This window comes from Rhinoraja longicauda, chromosome 12, assembly GCF_053455715.1.
Source record: "Rhinoraja longicauda isolate Sanriku21f chromosome 12, sRhiLon1.1, whole genome shotgun sequence".
Lineage (NCBI taxonomy): Eukaryota > Metazoa > Chordata > Chondrichthyes > Rajiformes > Arhynchobatidae > Rhinoraja > Rhinoraja longicauda.
Window position 1 is genome coordinate 30,882,713 of NC_135964.1, and position 20,092 is coordinate 30,902,804.

Genomic DNA, 20,092 nt, shown 5'->3' on the forward strand with positions numbered 1-20,092 from the left:
TCGTACAGACAGCACTCGTAGTCAGGATGGAACACAGATGTCTGGCACTGTAAGGCAGGTACTCTACCGCTGTACCACCCTGCTGTCCTAGATGACTTTTTCCTTTTAAGGAGTTGATTTTAATAAGCTGATAGAAGGCCATCACCCGATTGCACACAAGAAGGAAGATGGAGCACGATAGGATAATGGGTGGAATGAGATTGGACAGGGGGAGGGGAGGAGAGAGGACAAGAGAGAGAGAGAGGGAGAGGTGAGAGGTGAGTGAATGATGGAGAGAAAAGGAACTGGGTGACAAGGGTGGAAGAGTGGAAAGAAAGGTGTGTATGGGCAGGGAAGGTGGGGAGCTGGGTAGACGAGAGGGGGGGCTGGTTACCTGAGATTGGAAAATTCATTGGTCATGCCATTGTGTTGTGGGCTACCCAAGCAGAATATGAAGTGTTGTTCCTCCAGTTTGGGTATGGCCTCACTCTAACCCCATTATATCTCCATTAGGGCCAAAGGCACTCAGGTTTGTAGGTTAATTTGCTCGGTATAAATGTAAAATTGTCCTTAGTGTGTGTAGGATAGTGTTAACGTGCTGGGCTCGCTGGTCAGTGCAGGCTCAGTGGGCCGCAGGACCTGTTTCCACGCGGTAATTAAACTAAATTAGGGCCTTTGTGATAGCAGACATCTACTTGAAATTGAAGATAGACACAATATGCTGGAGTAACTCAATGGGTCAGGCTGCCTTTGTTGAGCCACCATTTTGTGTCCACCTTTGGTATAAACCAGCATCTGCACTTCCTTCCTACACATTTTGTCTACTTGAAACTGCCTTGTCAAATCTGACCCTGGCAGAGTGGAGCATGGAGCAGGCCAATCCAGGCGCTCCCCAGTTAGTTTACCACCTTGGTGGCCACCCAAAGGGATACAGTTCATGGGGACATACAGCATGAAAACAGATCCTTCAGTCCACCGAGTCCACACTGACCATCAGCCACCGAGGACAAGTCAATGGATATTTTTAAGGCAGAGATAGATTGATAGATTCTTGATTAGTACGAGTGTCAGAGGTTATGGGGAGAAGGCAGGAGAATGGTGTTAGGAGGGAGAGATAGATCAGCCATGATTGAATGGTGGAATAGACTTGATGGGCCGAATTGCCTAATTCTGCTCCTATCATTTTAGGATACTTTATTTATATGCTGTAACTGTAATTCTTTTTTGTGCACAACCCGCAGGCATTGCCACTTTCATTTCACTGCACATCGTGTATGTGTATGTGACAAATAAATTTGACTTGACTTGACTTGATCACTTATGACCTTATTTACAGTAATCATACACATTCCATTTTTTTTCTCCACATTCTCGTCAACTCCCTTCAGATTCTACGACTGATCCGTTTGGAACAGTATAGAGTGTTTGACAGGGATGGCTACAAAGTAGACATTCCCGCGACGGAGGGAACAAAGCCACCAGCACAATCCCGTCACTGATAAATCCATTGGGAATTCAGGACAAATAGCTTTAGCCGGGGAGTGGTGAGGAGGTGAGGCCTTGGCACCTGCCTCTCCTGGGGGCCGGATTGTCTGCTTCAAGGCCTGGGTGAGTTCAAAGAGTTTGGTGCCTTGTGGGTGCCAAACAGAAACAAGAACTCAATGTTCCCTCACTGGCCCTACCACTCGGTTGGAATGCAGGTGGTATAATACAGCAAGGCATTCCTTTGCAAAACAAAACACTCCCAATGCCTGCAGAAAGTAACTCAACTGGAAAATCTGCAGCACACCCAAGGTACATACAATGCCAGGGTCAGAGTGGCCAACACTGCCACACTGATCACATCCGGGACCTCCCCCACTTACTGAGCGGGAGAGGATTCCCTACTCCGCACGGTCCGTCACGTACGCGTTCCTCAGTTAACCCCACAGCCAGCCTGACCCCCAACCCCTGACCTCTGTGACCCGTGGCTCAGACTGTACCCATGTTGGTTTATTCCCAAAGTCCTGCAGACCAGTGGGCTCATTGGCCACTGTGAATTACCATATGTGTGCAGGTGTGTGGTGGAATATGGGAGGAGCTGATGGGAAGAATAAAATGGGATAGCGTGGTATAAATGAGTGGCTGATGGTTGCCACGGGTTCAATGGGCCGAATGGCCTGTCTCTCTCTTTAATGCCTGGATGGTTCTGATTAGTTAATGTCCCCAGGCTCTGATTCACAGGGTTCACTGATTCACTGATAAACAGAGTTAAAGATTCTGAAATGTGGATCTTTCATGAACAATAATAGAAGCAGATATTGAAACAACATTCACACCGCTCTTAATATGATTCATACAGTCATAGAGTGAAACAGTGTGGAAACAGGCCCTTCGGCCCAACTTGCCCACACCAGCCAACATGTCCCAGCTACACAAATCCCACCTGCTGTGCTTGGTCCATATCCCCCCAAACTTGTCCCATCCATGTACCTGTCTAAGTAATTTTGTCATTTCATTTATATCAGCCTTTCCTGTATGGGTCCACACCAATCAGTTCTGATAGAGATCATTGACCAGTAACATGGACTCCAGTGTTCTCTCTTCACGGATGCTGCCTGATCTGCGAAGTGTTTTCAGCACTCACTTTTTCTTTTCACTGTGCTGTGTTCTGCACCTCGCAATTTCCCTCCACCTCTGTCTATTTACACTCCCTCCAGACAGATCAGATGGGATTAACAAGCATTCACCTCCCTCTCCGAGACAGCACTGACAGTAAATGTGTCACTGGTTTCTCTTTGGCACATCTTCCACCCTCTCACTCAAAACATGCAGCTTATCCTGATATAACACTATCAATCTGAAAGGTCAACCTTGTTCTTCTCCCAAAGGTAGACGCAAAATTATGGAGTAACTCAGCCGGGCAAGCGGCATCTCTGGCGAGAGGGAATGGGTGACGTTTCGGGTCGAGACCCATCTTCCTTGCTCCTCTCTCTACAGATGCTGCCTGACCTGCTGAATATCTCCAACATTCTCTGTGTTTATTTCAGACTTTCTGCATCTGTGTTTATTTTGCGTTTGGTCTCCCAGGACCATCCCGATCTCTCGCCCATTGACTGATTAGGGCAATAACGAGGGCCTGCTCCTGCCTTCCCCAACATGCTGTGTAAGAAGGAACTGCAGATGCTGGTTTACACCAAAGATGGACACAAAATGCTGGAGTAACTCAGCGAGTCAGGCAGCATCTCTGGAGAGAAGGAATAGGTGATGTTTCGGGTCAGGGGAGAGACACTGAAGGGTCTCGACGCTAAACGTCATCTATTCCTTTTCTCCAGAAATGCTGTTTGACCCGCTGAGTTACCCCAGCATTTTGTGTCTGCCCCAACATACAGTCCGCATCCATTATCTCCACCACCTGCTCCGGTCCCCATAATGCCTCCCTCTAGCCTGTTGGTCCAGTGAGTCCAAAGGTGGCACCGAATGGCCGATCATTGGAAGTCAGGGAAGGGCAGATGGGACTATGTGGGAGTGCAGTGGTCTCCAAGTGATGAGCATGTGCCAGCCCTGAGCTGGGATGTCTCTCAATCTTACACATTCAGAGTCTGGGGTTCTTGCGGAGCAAGCAGCAGGCACCCCAGCATCTGAATGTCGGATAATGGTGACATTACCCATTAATGGATAATTAATGGCTTATCCATTAATTGGTGTGGGTGCGTGTGACCGAGGATGCTGCATGATATGGAGGGTTTGCAATGGCTGACATCCACTTTAAGGACGGAGCAGGTCAAGGATTCCATGCAAAATTACAAATTCTGGCAAAGTCTTGCAACGTCTATCTGCTAGGGAACAGCAGGATTAATACACAAAAACCTCAGGGCCATGGGATTCACCTGATAACCTGACAAACAGGATCAAATGTCTTTACAATCTGCCTCCTTCGTTCAGCAACCTCTGCCCCCTCTCTTTGCCTCATCTCTTTCTCTCCCCTTCCTCATTCTTCTCTTGGTCCACCCCTCCCCTTTCCCCTTCTCCACCACCCTTCTCTCTCCTCTTCTACATCCCTCCTTCTCCCACTCCTAAATTCAAATCCTCTCGCAAGAGAAGGCCAACATGCCATTGGCTTTCTTCACTGCCTGCTGTACCTGCATGCTTACTTTCAGTGACTGATGTACAAGCACACCCAGGTCTCATTGCAGATCCCCTTTTCCTAATCTGATACCATTCAGATATTAATCTGCCTTCCTGTTTTTGCCACCAAAGTGGATAACCTCACATTTATCTACTTTATACTGCATCTGCCATGCATCTGCCCACTCACCCAATGTATCCAAGTCACCCTGCAGCTTCATAGCATCCTCATCACAGCTCACACTGCCACCCAGCTTTGTGTCATCCGCAAACTTGGAGATGTCATATTTAATTCCCTCGTCTAAATCATTAATATATATTGTAAATAACTGGAGTCCAAGCACCGAGCCTTGTGGCACCCCACTAGTCACTGCCTGCCATTCTGAAAAGGACCTGTTGCTTCCTGTCTGCCCACCAGTTCTCTATCCATGTCAATACCCTTCCCCCCAATACCATGTGCTCTTATTTTGCACACTAATCTCTTTTTTTGGGACCTTATCAAAGGCTTTTTGAAAGCCCAGATACACCACATCCACTGGCTCTCACTTATCCATTCTACTTGTTACATCCTCAAAATTTCCAGAAGATTAGTCAAGCCTGATTTCCTCTTCAAAAATCCATGCTGACTTTGACCGATCCCATCACTGCTTTCCAAATGCGCTGCTATAACATCTTTAACAATCGACTCAAGCATCTTCCCCACTACCGATGTAAGGCTAACTGGTCTATAATTCCCCGTTTTCTCTCTCTCTCCCTCCTTTCTTATTGTTGTCCCACACTAGTTTGTGGGACGGCAATGGAAGTCACAGCCTCAGTACATGGGGTCTGCCATTTAGAACAGAGGTTAGGAGAATCTGGGAAGAGTCTGGGTTGCCTCCATGTCCTGGCGAACATTTATCCAACACTAACAAAATATTAGACTTTGCATCTAACCGCTGTTAGCAGCATCATGCTGCCTGTATGTTCCGTATGGAAGATGTAAGAGTTCAAAAGACAGAAACATAAGTGCAAGTCTTTTCCTCCATGTTATCCTTCCGGCCATACGGTAACCAAGTCCCACTGTTAGATAGGGTTACCTTGCTTCATGTATCAACAGCTTCCCAACAATTGATCACACATTGAAAGAAGACCACATTATCATTTAATCACAAACTGCAGTCACAACCAGTCCTGGCAGATAGAGACTCAAACAGACCAGTGACTCACAGAGATGTGAGCTCATGCTCTGTGAGTGTATCAGTGGGTGAGGGAGAGGTTACAAAGAAGCAGAACAGCATTTCAGGGTATTATTAGGCACAAGGACATAACTTGGAACACAAAACCTTGGAACACCAACTTTGGCATTTGGACTTTGAGACCCATCAAAGCTGTTTCCTTGCCTGCCCTCGTGGTGAATAACGCTTTCAAAACCAGAGGTGATCATTCTACATTGCTCCAGTGAGAGAATGTAACCGGCTTTGCAGACGTAATGAGAAATTATGTGACCAGCAATAAGCGCTGTATAACCAGCCTGCCACAAGCCCTGAATATCATAGGCTCCCAATCCAATACCCTGGACGGTACGGTGGCGCAGCGGTAGAGTTGCTGCCTCACCGCTCCAGGGACCCAGATTTCTCCGAGAGATCTCCGGTTTCCTCTCTGCTGAGAACAAAGAGGGACCCATGTGGGGGGGAGGGGGGGAGGAGGTTTGCTGAGAACAAAGAGGGACCCGTGTGGGGGGGGAGGGGGGGAGGAGGTTTGCTGAGAACAAAGAGGGACCCGTGTGGGGGGGAGGAGGTTTGCTGAGAACAAAGAGGGACCAGGTGTAGAGGGGGGGGAGAGGGGGGAGGGGGTTTGCTGAGAACAAAGAGGGACCCGGTGTGGGGGGGGGGGAGGAGGGGGGAAGGGGGGAGGGGGGAGGGGGTTTGCTGAGAACAAAGAGGGACCCGGTGTGGGGGGGGGGGGAGTGCTGAGCACAGAGGGACCATTGGGGACTACATTGAACACTTGTAACTGTCGGTCCCCTGTACTCTTTGCATACTTTGTGTTTGCAAAATAAAGGATTTCACTGTGACATGCCACATGTGATAATATAGTTTCATTCTTTCATTCAGGGATGCTGCTTGACCTGAGTTACTCCTGCACTTTGTTAAGCATTCTGAGCCCGTACTCTCATGAGTTTAGAGGAATGCTAGATGATCTCATTAAATTTTACAGAATTCATCTGGTGCTTGGCAGGATAGATGCAGCATCGAACATTTCCCTGTTTGAGAAGTCTAGAATTAGGCCCCACACTCTCTCAATGAGGGATTGGCCATTCGTAGCTGTGATAAAAAGGAAATGTCTTCAGCCAAAAGTCGTGAGCCTCTGGAACTCTCCCCCCAGCGTGCTGTGGAAGCTCGATCCCTTAGTATATTCAAGATGTTAATGGAATCAAAAGGCAGGGTTAGTGAAGGAAAATGGCGTTAATGTAAAAGGTTAGTCACAATCTCAGTGAATGGCAGAGAGGAGAGAGGGCTTGAATGCTAATCCTGCTCCCACAGTGGATGAAGATAAAGAGAAAAAGTCAATGGCCTGGAAGTTCTCTTCTACACTGTCTGGCTTTTATGAACTGCACATTAAGAGTACAGCAGCATCGCAGCTAAGGTTCTGGGAAAGCAGCCAGAGTTCTGGACCATTGATTCTGAGATATGTGTCAAAGCCCAACACTGCAGTGGGGGAATTTAACTTCAAATAATAAAATTAATTTGGACTTTTTGAGGAAAAAGCTACTCGCAGTAATGTTAAGCATCGGATCAGATTCACTAGTGTCCTTCAGGAGAGGAAATCTACCTGTTCTGGTCTGGATGTGACCCCATATCCACCAGTGTGGTGGACTCTCAGCTGCCCCCTCAGTTCAGAGGTAATTGGACAATTGATATCAGCATTGCCAGCAACGTCCACGTCTCATGAGCGGATAAATAAAAAAGCCATGGCATTGAAGCATTTGATTCCTATGAATGGATATTTGTCACAACTTAAGAAGTAGGGATTGACTTTAGAGATACAGCCTTCAGAGATACAGTGCGGAAATGGGCCCTTCGGCCTACCGAGCCCACACCGACCAGCGATCACCCTCTCCTCGAGCACTATCCTGCACACTAAGGACAATTTACAATATGCATAAGCCAATTAACCTGCAAACCTATAAGTCCTTGGAGAACTCCCAATGAATTTAAATACAAATATCAGAAACATAAACAAGATTTTAATTCTACCACTGAAATAGATAAATAATAGAAGATCGACAAAAATTCTGGAGTAACTCAGCGGGACAGGCAGCATCTCTGGAGAGAAGGAATGGATGATGTTTTAGGTTGGGACCCTTCTTCAGACTGATCAGCCCACGAGATTGGTACTGGTACTGGTACTAGTAAAATGGGATAAAATGTTAGAATCTTTTTGAAAGTTAAATTCTGGGGTGGGGTGGAGTGGGGGGTGGAGTGGGGGGTGGGGAGGGGGGTGACTAGTTAACTTTTTTAATATAAAGGAAACGTTAGCTTTTGATGGGAAGGATGATTTATCAGAAGCGCTGTGAGGAAGTTTGCAAAATGTTGAGGGAGAAAACGTGGATACTGGAGCAGAGGAGGAACACTCTCACATCCCGTCCCCGTAGCTCTCTATCTCTCCCTCTTTAACCACCGACAAGTGCCAATATAGAAAGTCACCAACTTCAAATCAGTTGCTAAGAAGTCTCCCCAATGTCTCTATTAGAAAGTCTGAAATCCTTCATTGGTGAGTAGCAAAGGAGAGGTAGTCTTTGCTATGTTAACTCTCTTTCTCTCTACACAGATACTGCCCGACTTGATGAGCATTTCCAGCAATTGGCGTGTTATTTTTTCCTCAGATTCACACCATCTACGGTATTTTGCTTTTGGATCACAGATAAAACAGCGAAGGCTGTAGAATCCAGAGAGCGTAATGGAGTTAGACAAAAGACAATAGACAATAGACAATAGACAATAGACAATAGACAATAGACAATAGATAATAGGTGCAGGAGTAGGCCATTCGGCCTTTTGAGTTCTTATAAAAGATTCTTATGGAGGATGAGGAGAGATTGGGTAGGTTGGGCCTACAGTGACTGGTGTTTAGAAGAGTGAAAGGAGATCAAATAGAGACCTATAACACTCTTACGGGACCAGACACACCAGCCACAGGAAGGATGTTCCTGATGTTCTGGAGAGTCCAGGAATCACAGTCTCAGGACTCAGAATCTCCCCTTTGACAACCGAGATTAGGAGAAATGTCTTCACTCAAAGTGGTGAACCTGTAGACCACAGAGAGTAGGGGCGCTAAATCAATAGGTGCAGAAAGGACATAGATGTATTTAGACTTTTCGACTTTAGAGATACAGTATGGAAACAGGCCCTTCGGCCCATTGAGTCCACTCTGACCAGAGATCATCCCAATAACACTATCCGACAAACTAAAGAAAATTAACAATTTACAGAAGGCCAATTAACCTACAAACCTGTACGTCTTTGGAGAGTGGGAGGAAACCGGAGCAGTCGGAATAAACCCATGCGGTCACAGGGAGAACGTGTAAACTCCGTACAGACAACACCCATTGACAGGATCTAACCCAGATCGCTAGCGTTGTAAGGCAGCAACTCTACCGCTGTGCCACTGTGCTTCCCTGTATTTATTAATGTTAAAAGGATCAAAGGAAAAGGCAGGAATGAGTGGATGAACATCCTTGATTATGTTGAATGGTGGGGTAGGCTTGGAGGGCTGAGTGGTCTACTGCTGCTCCTGTTTGCTGACTATTTACCGACAAAGGCAACACAGACACTCCCTTCCCTGGCCAAAGGGACACCAAGACAGGGAAGCCTTCAGCTCTCCATCCAGAACAACTAGATCTGGTACCAAGTCCTAAAACTGATCCGTTGGAGGAACTCAGTAGGTCAAGCAGTATCTATGGAGACAACGGGATGGTCAATGTTTTGGGTTGAGACCCTGAATCAGTCTCTTGTGTAACATAGATAGACACAAAAAGCTGAAGTAAACTCGGCGGGTCAGGCATCTCTGGAGAAAAGGAATAGGTGGCGTTTTGGATCAAGACCCTTCTTCTGCCTGACCCTCTGAGTTACTCCAGCTTTTTGTGTCTAAACCAGCATCTGCAGTTCCTTCTGACACCTCTTGTGTAACCTGGCTATGTTTACCTACCTTGGGTCTGCAAACATTGATGGCCTTTCCAACAAATATCTATCAGAGTTTAGGAGTGTACATTTGGCACCCAGCCCCATTATTATCACCCTCCCACCAATCTCAGCAGCAACCTAAGGGAAAGCCACTGTATTCCCTCTGATCCCTGTGGGGAGGTCTTGCCTCCCTTCACTGCCCCGTGGACACCCAGCTCTGATCCCAAGGCCCACGCCTGGTCTTGTAATCTGCCCTACTCCAGCAATGAGTTAGTCTCTGCTCTACGGAGCCCTGTGGTATATAACCCAACGGTGGGAAAGGAACCATTGATCTTTCTATTCGGAAAATACATGGAAATAAACAGCACTGACAAGCAACCTGGCTATTTAACCAGTGCACATTTTATGCTGTTTTTTTACTAATGCCATTGCAGCTGTGGACATTATTGCCTGGAAAGTGCGCTGTGCACGTAAGCAATAATAAACTAATACCAATACCAATAAACAAAGGTTCGCCCTTTAATCCAATAAAATGGGCAAACAGTTAAGATATTTAAAGTTTATTTAATTTAGTTTAAACCCGTTGCCAGGCAGAGTGAGCCGAGGCTGCCCACAGCGAGATATCTACAGAGGCAGTCCCAGCTCCCACCGTGCTATCACAATACACAGGGAGCACAGGTGTGGTCAGGTGGATATCGGCTCAGCATGGACATGGTGGGCCGAAGGGCCTGTTTCTATGCTCTCTGACTCTATGACCTCTTCCAAACAACTAATGGGCTCATTGCTTTCATCCCCATGCCTTGCTGGGTATGATGCACCTGCCGTAGCTTTGCTTCGTGTAATGGAATAACGTTGACCTGTGCTGCTTGCAGATTGTTGGCAGGTGCAATCAGCAAGGGTTGAGGTGTTTGCAACGACTTGCTCCAGCAATATTTTAACCACTGCATACACATCAGCCAAAAACCGCACACACAGTTCAATGCCAGCCGGAATTCCTTGCGATGTCATCTGGAGAAACATAGAAAATAGGTGCAGGGGTAGGCCATTCAGCCCTTTGAGCCAGCACCACCATTGAACATGATCATGGCTCATCATCCAAAATTAGTACCCCATTTCTGCTTTCTCCCCATATCCCTTGATTCCATTAGCCCTAAGAGCTATCAATATCTAACTCTCTCTTGAAAACATCCAGTGAATTGGCCTCCACTGCCTTCTGTGGCAGAGAATTCCACAGATTCACAACTCTCTGGGTGAAAAAGTTTTTCCTCATCTCAGTCCTAAATGGCCTGCCCCTTATTTTTCAACTGTGATCCCTGGTTCTGGACTCCCCCAACATCGGGAACATTTTTCCTGCATCTAGCCTGTCCAATCCCTTAAGAATTTTATATGTTTCCATCAGAAACAGCATATCAGGAGGCAGCAGAGAACAAGTGCTGGGCTGATTATGCCAATGCCTGTTTACTATTGCTGTGTGTATTCAGAGCTGAGTTCAAGAGTGTCAACAACTGCAGGAGGCCAGGCACATTTTCATCTGTTGCTGAGCCACTCGAGAGATTCAGACAGACCCATGCTGTGTCTGGGTTAGTGGATAAGGGAAGATTAACTCCACCCAGCACTGGGCTCTGTGACCTTGATAGCGGCTCAATATATTAACTGGCAGCAGGGAGCATCAGGAGTGTAATGTACAGAGGCATTGCACTGTCCCAGCTGTCCATGCTGGCAATGTAAGAGCAATGTGGCTTCTGACAGCGTGTACAATGTGTTCACTCAGCAACCCTGACACAAGGTGATGTAGGCAGATCCAATGGCGGAGAAACCCGGCACTCGTTTGGAGGGTTGGGGGAGAACAAGACCCCTGTTTGCCTGCTCGGAGAGACTTAAGGGGAACACAAGGCATTATTCCAGAAGGGAACGAGAAGGGCTTTTCTCTCTGTGTGATGTCCAGGCCAAGATGTCTTCTTATCTCTCACCTTCCGTGGTCAATAGTCACACAGCACGAAAGCAGACCTTTGGCCCACCGAATCTGCACCGGCCATTAACCTGTTTCTTCACTCATCCTACCCTAACACATTTGATTCTCTCAGGATGCCCTGCTCACCACCAGCCAAGTGAGGTCTTGGTGACTGCCTGAGAGCTCTCGTGATGAGTAATTCTGCAAAGTAGCTGTGACAGCCAGCTGGGGGAACCATTGATGGGATGGTTCTGTCCTTGGTTGTCTCCCTCTTCCACATGGTCCTGGAGTCATAGAGTGGTACAGTGTGGAAACAGGCCCTTCACCCCAACTTGTCCACACCAGCCAACATGTCCCAGCTACACTAGTGCCACCTGCCTGCATGTGACCTATATCCCTCCAAACCTGTCCTATCCATCTACCTGTCTAACTGTTTCTTAAATGTAGGGATTATCCCTGTCTCGACTACCTCCTCTAGCAGCTTGTTCCATACTCCAGATCACTGTCTGATTGACCTGTGAAAGGTAATCTTCTGCAGAGACCAGCAAGGTAATCTTCTGCTGTAAGGACCAGCAAGGTCTAACTGAATGGACCATCGCACGACAACAACACCAGGCTCATCCTTCACAACACTGAACCTCCACAATTTTAGTTTAGTTTAGTTTAGTTTAGAGAAACAGTGCTGTAACAGGCCCACCAAGTCCACACCAACCAACAATCCCCGCACACTAACACTGTCCTACACACACTGGGGACAATTTTATATTTATACCAAGCCAATTAACCTACAAACTTGTACATCTTTGGAGTGTGGGAGGAAACCGAAGATCTTGGAGAAAACCCATGCAGGTCACGGGCAGAACGTACAAACCCCGTACAGACAAGCACTCATAGCCAGGATCGAACCCGGGTCTCTGACGCTGTAAGGCAACAGCTCTACCTCTGCGCCACCGGCCTCACGCTGTGACACTTAATGTCAAGAGTCAAGAGTGTTTATTGTCATATGTCCTGAAACAATAAAAATTATTACTTACAGCAGCAACAAACTGGTTTGTGAACACAGTCCTCAATAGATGATATAATAAAGAACAAAAAAAAGTTCAATTAAAAAAACCAATAAGCTCAGCGCCAACATGCCTTTATGGAACAAACTATTTTTGAGTCTGTGGCCAGCCAATAAGTAATAACTCTGATCTCTTCTCACCAGGAGCACAAGGATCCTGTTTTAAGACCGGGTGGACCTGGGAATAAAATGGTGCCGGTAATCTTTGAAAACGGCTCTTTGCTGGAGCTTTTCACTGTACCTCGCTCGGTACACGTGACAGAAAACCAAACTGAACTGAACTGAGCTGCTTATTTAGTTCACCAACATAGGTGAACGCGCAATATCTCAGCAACTGTTTCATGGAGGGGACGGTGTTCACCGTCTCATGAAAGACAAAGGTGAACAAAACTGAACTTGCAATGCCACCATTAAAGGAGAGGAAGGAGGCCTTGGAGTTCACTCACAATAAAGAACAGTTAACATAAAGAGGATCAAAGTAGCCAGACAGAGGCGAGATGAGAGAAGCATGGGATGAAGGGCCAGGAGTTGAAGCACTGGATCCGAGTTCAGAAGAAAGGATTCAATGATAAAGGGATCAAAGGTATACGGATCAGAGAGATGAGGAAAGTGGGAGAGGGAAACCAGAACAGTCACATTGCGTTATATAAAGGTACTATTTAATTTTCATACCAAATTATTTCCAGATTTGGAATGTCATCTGCTGATACTTCTAATTTATTGCTAATTTGCATGCTCATTGTACCCTCACTACACAGCCACACAACACATACACAACATACTCTCACAACACCACCTCACAGCCACACAACACAGCCACACAACACATACACAACATACCCTCACAACACCACCTCACAGCCACACAACACACCTTCATGACACACTCACACCACAGCCTTATAACACACACACAACACACTCTCACAACGCACACACAACACACTCTCACAACGTACTATCACACACTCACAACACACACAACACTCAAACAATACACTATCACACATTCACAACACACACACAACAGGCATTCATGACACACTCACAACACACACACAGCACACTCTCATAATGCATTATTACAACCCACACAACACTCTCACAATGCACACACAGCACACTCTCACAACACACTATCACAACACACACTCACAACACACACTCACAACACACACACAACACACTCTCACAAAACGCTCACAACACACACAAAGCACACCTTCACGACACACTCACAACACACACAAAGCACACCTTCACGACACACTCACAACACACACAAAGCACACGCTCACAACACATAACACACTCACAACACACACACAACACACCTTCACGACACACTCACAACACACACAAAGCACACTCACGACAACACCTCCACACAACACACCTTCACATCACAAACTCATAACATGTACAATACACACTCACAACACATCATGAAATCATCTCACACAACTCCCACAAATCACACTCTCATCAGACCCCCACACAACACCCCTCACAACAAACAACACATCCACCCCACACCCCACTACCAATAACACACCCGCACAATACACCTACGCAACCCATTTACATACACATGTACAACACATCCTCATAACACCCCACACGACATACCCACACACCAACCCATACGATACACCCACTGTACACATTCATTGTACACAATACACATTCATACAAAACATCCACAACACCTCCACACAACACCCCCACATAACACACCACACAATATGCCCACACCACACTCCCAGAAATCATCGTCACCACGGCCACCTCTACACACACCTAAATAACCCACCCTCACAGCACCAAAACACATAACCCACCCGTACAATATCTACCCACACACATAACCTCCCACACACAAAACTTCCCACACATACACAATACTCCCGTATAACTCATCTTACAGTACAACAGTCTCCAAGTACAGCCTCACAACAGTCTCCAGGTACAGCCTCCAAATACAGCACAACAGACTCCAGGTACAGTCTCACTATAGCCTCCAAGTACAGCCTCACAACAGACTCCAAGTACAACTTCACAACAGACTCCAAGTACAGTCTCACAACAGACTCCAAGTACAACTTCACAACAGACTCCAAGTACAATCTCACAACAGACTCCAAGTACAGCCTCACAACAGACTCCAAGTACAGTCTCACGACAGACTCCAAGTACAGCCTCACACTGCTCTCCAAGCCTCACATGCAGTCTCATACTGCTACCAGCATATGCAATTGTATAACCGATGGAAATAATTGTAGGCTGTGAACTCCCACAGAACTTCTTGCAGGAGGGACTGCAAGCAAAGACCACCACAGAAATGGACGAAGCTCAAAATATACAGAGAACTAAGCCCCACATGTCCTGACCACATGACTGTAGGCAGAGCTCCGCATGCTGCAACACTGCATCCATCAACCTGGCTCAGATATATCCTGCTACTCCTCAACCATCCTTTCATTTATTGTTCCCTTCGAGGAATAAGCAAAGAGCAGATGGTGCTGACAATCCGATGGATTAGTTAATGAAAATACAAGGTCATCATCTGGGTATCCTGTAGTGTGTAACTCAGCTAAAGCTTTCTGTCATCTATAGAGCAAGTCAGGAGAGTGATGGGATGCTCTCCACTGGCCTGGGAAAGTGCAGCTCCAACAATTGGCAAGATGTTTGACAGAATCCAGGGCTTGTAGCTGGAGCAGGGAACTTTCCAACCAGCAGTGGCACCAAAGATATCCAAGACTGTCACTGCGATTAATAGCCACTGAAGGTGGCCATGTCACTTTTGTGGGGATGTACTTTACTTGCCGTTTTGGGTTAGAGCTTGGGTGATTTCCAGGCTTTGTTTCACACTGGCCTGGGGCTGCTTCACATAGATGTCAATGGACCTGAACATCCTGCCGTTCTGAGCCCAACCTTGCCATGAAGAGCATCCCAAAGATGAAGCAGCTCCACACAAGGGCTCTGCCCTGTGGAGATCCTGTGGCATTGTACTGGGGTTGGCGTGACTGGCATCCCAATAACCGGTTGCATGGTGGCATAGGTGGAAGCTCTTGCGCCCTGGGTTCAATCCTGGCCATGGGCGCCTTCTGTGTGGAACCTATATGTTCTCCCTTTGACCGTGTGGGCTTCCCTCAGATGCTCCACTTTCCTCGCACATGCCAAAGACAGGCCCATTGATTGGTTTTATATCAATTGGACAGCCGCTGTAAATTGTCCCCTAGTGCGATGGTGAGTGGCAGAATCCTGTTGGGGGTTGATGGGAACGTGGGGAGAATAAAATAGGAATATGAGTGCTCAATGGCTGGCACAGACTCAGTGGGCCGAAGGGCATGTTTCTGTGCTTTATGACTCAATAATTCTTCCCACGGTCACTTTCTTTTGTGCAAGGTTTGACTCCAGCCAGTGTACGTATACTCCCTGCTTCACACGGACTTCCATTTTCCTAATGCATCATTCCATGCAAGAGAACTCTAAAGTGCAGCAACCATTCGATCAGGATTTGATTGCGTGATGAATATTGGAACAGCAGACTAACAAGCCTGCACGTAAAGAACCAACGAACGACACCCAAGAGGCCCTCTTTACAGACTTTATATAGCACATTTAATTTATTGAAGCTTCCCAAGAGAAGTGTTATAAAAAAAATAGCCCTGATCTACATAGGGAGACATTAGCACAGATAGTTTGGTGAAAACAGGATAGTTTTGAACAAAGGAGAGCTTTCTGCAAGAAATTCTGGAGAGGTTTTGGGCTTCTGGTGCCACGTAGGAGGAATGAAAATCAGAGACACTTTTGAGTTGGAGGAGTGCCAATATCTTGGAGCTGTGAGGCCAAAGAAAGTGGAGATGGTGAGAGGAATTTGTAAATAAGGGTGAGGAGCCAAAGGTTGTGGCTGTGATCTTTAGAGTAGCTGAGGACAATGTTCTATCATTGCGCAGGCAGTCAACAAAGGCGCTGATCAGCCTTGTGCAGGAGTCACGGAACATAACAACAGGGAGTGGTTCCTAATCAGCAGCGGACAAGTGGGTTTAGCCGTCAGTGCCGACTGGAGGTGGCAGAGATATTACACTGAGGGGCCAGCGGTGGGACTTCAATTGGCCTACGGGTGAACTTTGCCCTGGAAATTCAGACTTAGGTTTTTGCATGATCTTCCAGTGGCTAATTTTAAATGGCGGAGAGTCTCCACAAGGGCTAGAATCCTGAGGCACCACTTACACCATGTGGCGAGGCCATGGTGAAGGTTACAAAAGGGCCAAGGGGGCTTTAGAAAGGGAGAAGAGATACCATGCAGCATGGGACTGGTTGAGAGAGCCGGGTGTGGAAGTGAGCTCATAGCAGCTTCTCCCACAGAAGGTTCAGGGAAAGGGAACTGCTGGGAATTGGAACAGGGAGACGGAGGCTGAACTGGTGATGTTGGGAGGACACACGCATGCCTGGGTTGGGAGCTGAGTGGTGGTTGGATGGGAGATGCATGATGGGGAAACGAGAGGGTGAGGAGGCCACAGACAGCAGTGGAGGCAAAGAGGTGGAATATAAATCACGGCACAAAGTGCTGGAGTAACTCAGCGGGTCAGACAGATCTCTGGAGAACATGGATAGGTGATGTTTCTAGTTGGGACCCATCTTAAATGAGTTGCCTCGGTTAGATAGGAAACCGTCATATGTTGGGGAGATGGGTTGCAGTGGAGTGTTGGGGTTAGAGGGCGCATTGATAAGCTGGGAACTTGAGACGACTTTCCATCCTGAGTTCCCCAGGGCAGGGAGAGCAGTGAATGCCCACCTCCCATCCCTCCCACTCCCCCATATCCTGCATGCTGCCCACTGAGCCCTTCACAGGGAAACGCTGAGGGTTTCTGGGATTTTGGTTGCAACAGGAAGGCTGACCCAATATCTGTAGAGGCAATGTGTAAGAAGGAACTGCAGATGCTGGTTTAAACCGAAGGTAGACACAAACAGCTGGAGTAACTCAGTAGGCCAGGCAGCATCTCTGGAGGGAAGGAATGGGTGATGTTTTGGGTCAAAACCCTTCCGAAATGTCACCCATTCCTTCTCTCCAGATATGCTGCCTGTCCCACTAAGTTACTCCAGCATTTTGTGTCTATCTGTAGAGGCAAGTTTAGTTTAGTTTAGTTTAGTTTAGTTTAGTTTAGTTTAGTTTAGTTTAGTTTAGTTTAGTTTAGTTTAGAGATACAGCGCGGAAACAGGCCCTTCGTCCACCGAGTCCGCACCGACCTGCAATTCCCGCACACGAACACTATCCTACACTCATTGGGGACAATTTTACATTTATACCAAGCCAATTAACCAACATATCTGTACGTCTTTGGAGTGTGGGAGAAAACCTAAGATTTTGGAGAAAACCCACGCAGGTCACGGGGATAACGTACAAACTTCGTACAAACAAGCACCCGTGGTCAGGATCGAACCCGGGTCTCTGGCGCCATAAGGCAGCAACTCTACCGCTGACCCTGTTCAGCAAGGGAAGTGTTCATTGAGCACTTGGCTCAGTAGATGTTGGGTGAGGCCATCCTGTTGTGTCCAGCAGCCGGTGATGTAGCGAGGAGGACGCTCATTACTGTAACTCCGCAGAAAGCTGGAGACAGTCTCTGAAGCTGGGAGACTCTGGCTCAAAGCAGGATGTGTGGCGACCCCTCCCAAAGAGAAAGAGGTCTCCCTCCCTCTCTGTGGTCAGGTGGGTGTTGGAAACATGGAGAACCGTGTTTGGCCATTCACCCTCTGAGACACTGTCAATGCTCAGGTGGAGCACTATGTCAACTCACACATGCACATAAGCTCCCTGCATCCTTTCCAACCATGCATGCCTGAGGCCACGAGTGCCCTAGGACTAGATTGCACTGGATTTGACATGTCATCCCCCTTATCAATGGTTATATAGAATTGTAGAGGGATACATCACAGAAACAGGCCCTTTGGCTCACCAACAATCTGCAACCGATCATCAACCACCCATTTGAACTCCATTCTTTCAAATATGTATTCTCCCACATTTCTCCCATCATTCTACCATTCACCTACACTTTGGGAGAAATTTGCAGTGGCCATTTTAATCGGCATGTCTACAGGATGTGGGTATCCACACCTGTGTCTGAAGAAGGGTCTCGACCCAAACCGCCACCCAATTCCTTCTCTCTAGACATGCTGCCTGTCCCGCTTAGTTACGGCAGCTTTTTGTGTCTATCTTCGATTTAAACCAGCATCTGCAGTTCCTTCCTACACACCTGTATCCACCCATCACTTGACAGGCTTTGTCCTGCCCCCACCTTTTTTCCAGCTTCCCCCCCCCGACTCTATCGGTCTGAAGAAGTGTTCTCACCCAAAACAGAACCTGTGCATCCCCTTCACGGATGCTGCCTGACCTGCTGTGTGCTTCCAGCACTTTGTGTTTTGCTCAAGATTCCAGCATCTGCAGTTCCATGGATCTCTGACTAGTTAGATAGCAGATTATTGGTGTTTTACTGTAGTGTGATTAAACTGGGGTCTATTTCCAGCCAGAGAAGAAATCCTGTGCGTAGGATTCCCCCAAGGCTACAGTGTATTCAGTTACAATGTCATGCATTTAAGGGATTAACAGCGTATCATCTGCCTAGCCCCTTGTTGGCTAAACAGTATGAGCTCAAGGCAGAGTGTAATGTATCTTCAAGAAACAGGAAGGGACCTGATTGAATTCATAAACCCAGCATTCAGTCAGTATAAAAGACTATGCCAGTTCACAAACAGAGCCGACTATCCCGTCTCTGTTTGCAATTTAGCGAAATCCCCACAAAATATCTCCACTCACTTTTGTATATGAATGATGACCGATGATGTGCTGATGTTCAGTAATGGGAATAACATCACTCGTTATGAGCAGGTTGATCCGAACATTCGTATTTATATATTGTGGAACTTCTATGCATAAAATGAATTTCAAAATAAAACAGTCGTGTATCAGACAGTAATCTCACTTTGTGCTCCAACATTCCTGTGGCAATGTCTAAATCAATGAAGGGTGGGGTTTCAAACCCACGCAAACCTAGAAACTGGATCACTCTGTGGTCTTTCCTACAGACAAACTGCGCAGAGAAGTGATGGGCCTGGGCTTAATTGTCTGTTGGCCTGATGAAATGTGACACTTAGCTTGGTCACCCCGCCCACCCTGTTGCCACTCCTACCCTCTCCAACATGGACTGGGACTAGGAGGACAGTCACAAAGATCAGCCACAGTCCAAACAGCAGCACATCATGCTGCTTTGTACAAGGGACTCTCCATTGACATTGCGAGTGCAGAACGTATTGAGCTTGTCCAGGAATGATGCATCGCTGTCACTTGAGCTGCCACTTGGTTTCGCTTACAGGAAGTGCAAACCCTGCCAAAGCTGCCATCTGATCCTCAGTTTAGACTGAAAGTATCTCTAGGCTTTCCCAATAGCCTTGTCCGAGTCATAACTGGACTTCTTATGTGACCCTGGGTTGCCAGATTTAAATGTCGCCGATCTTATCTTCAGTAGGTTACGGACCTTGTGGTTCATTCAAGGCTTCTGTTTAGGGAACTCTCGGATGGTCTTGGTGGGAACGCACTCCGCCTCAGATCTTCTTACGAAGTTTGAAACAATGCATTTGTTCAGGTCCATTGCTGGCTCCATGAACACCACTCAGTCTGTCAACGGCAAGCATTCGGGGAGTCATTCCCCTGGCTAGCTCTGTGCAGTCTTCACCGCTGGGGCTGCGATCTTCAGTCACAGCCTCAACGCAGGCAGAAGGAGCACAGCCTGGGGGCCTGATTATCCAAAGTGAGGGTGAGGGACAGAG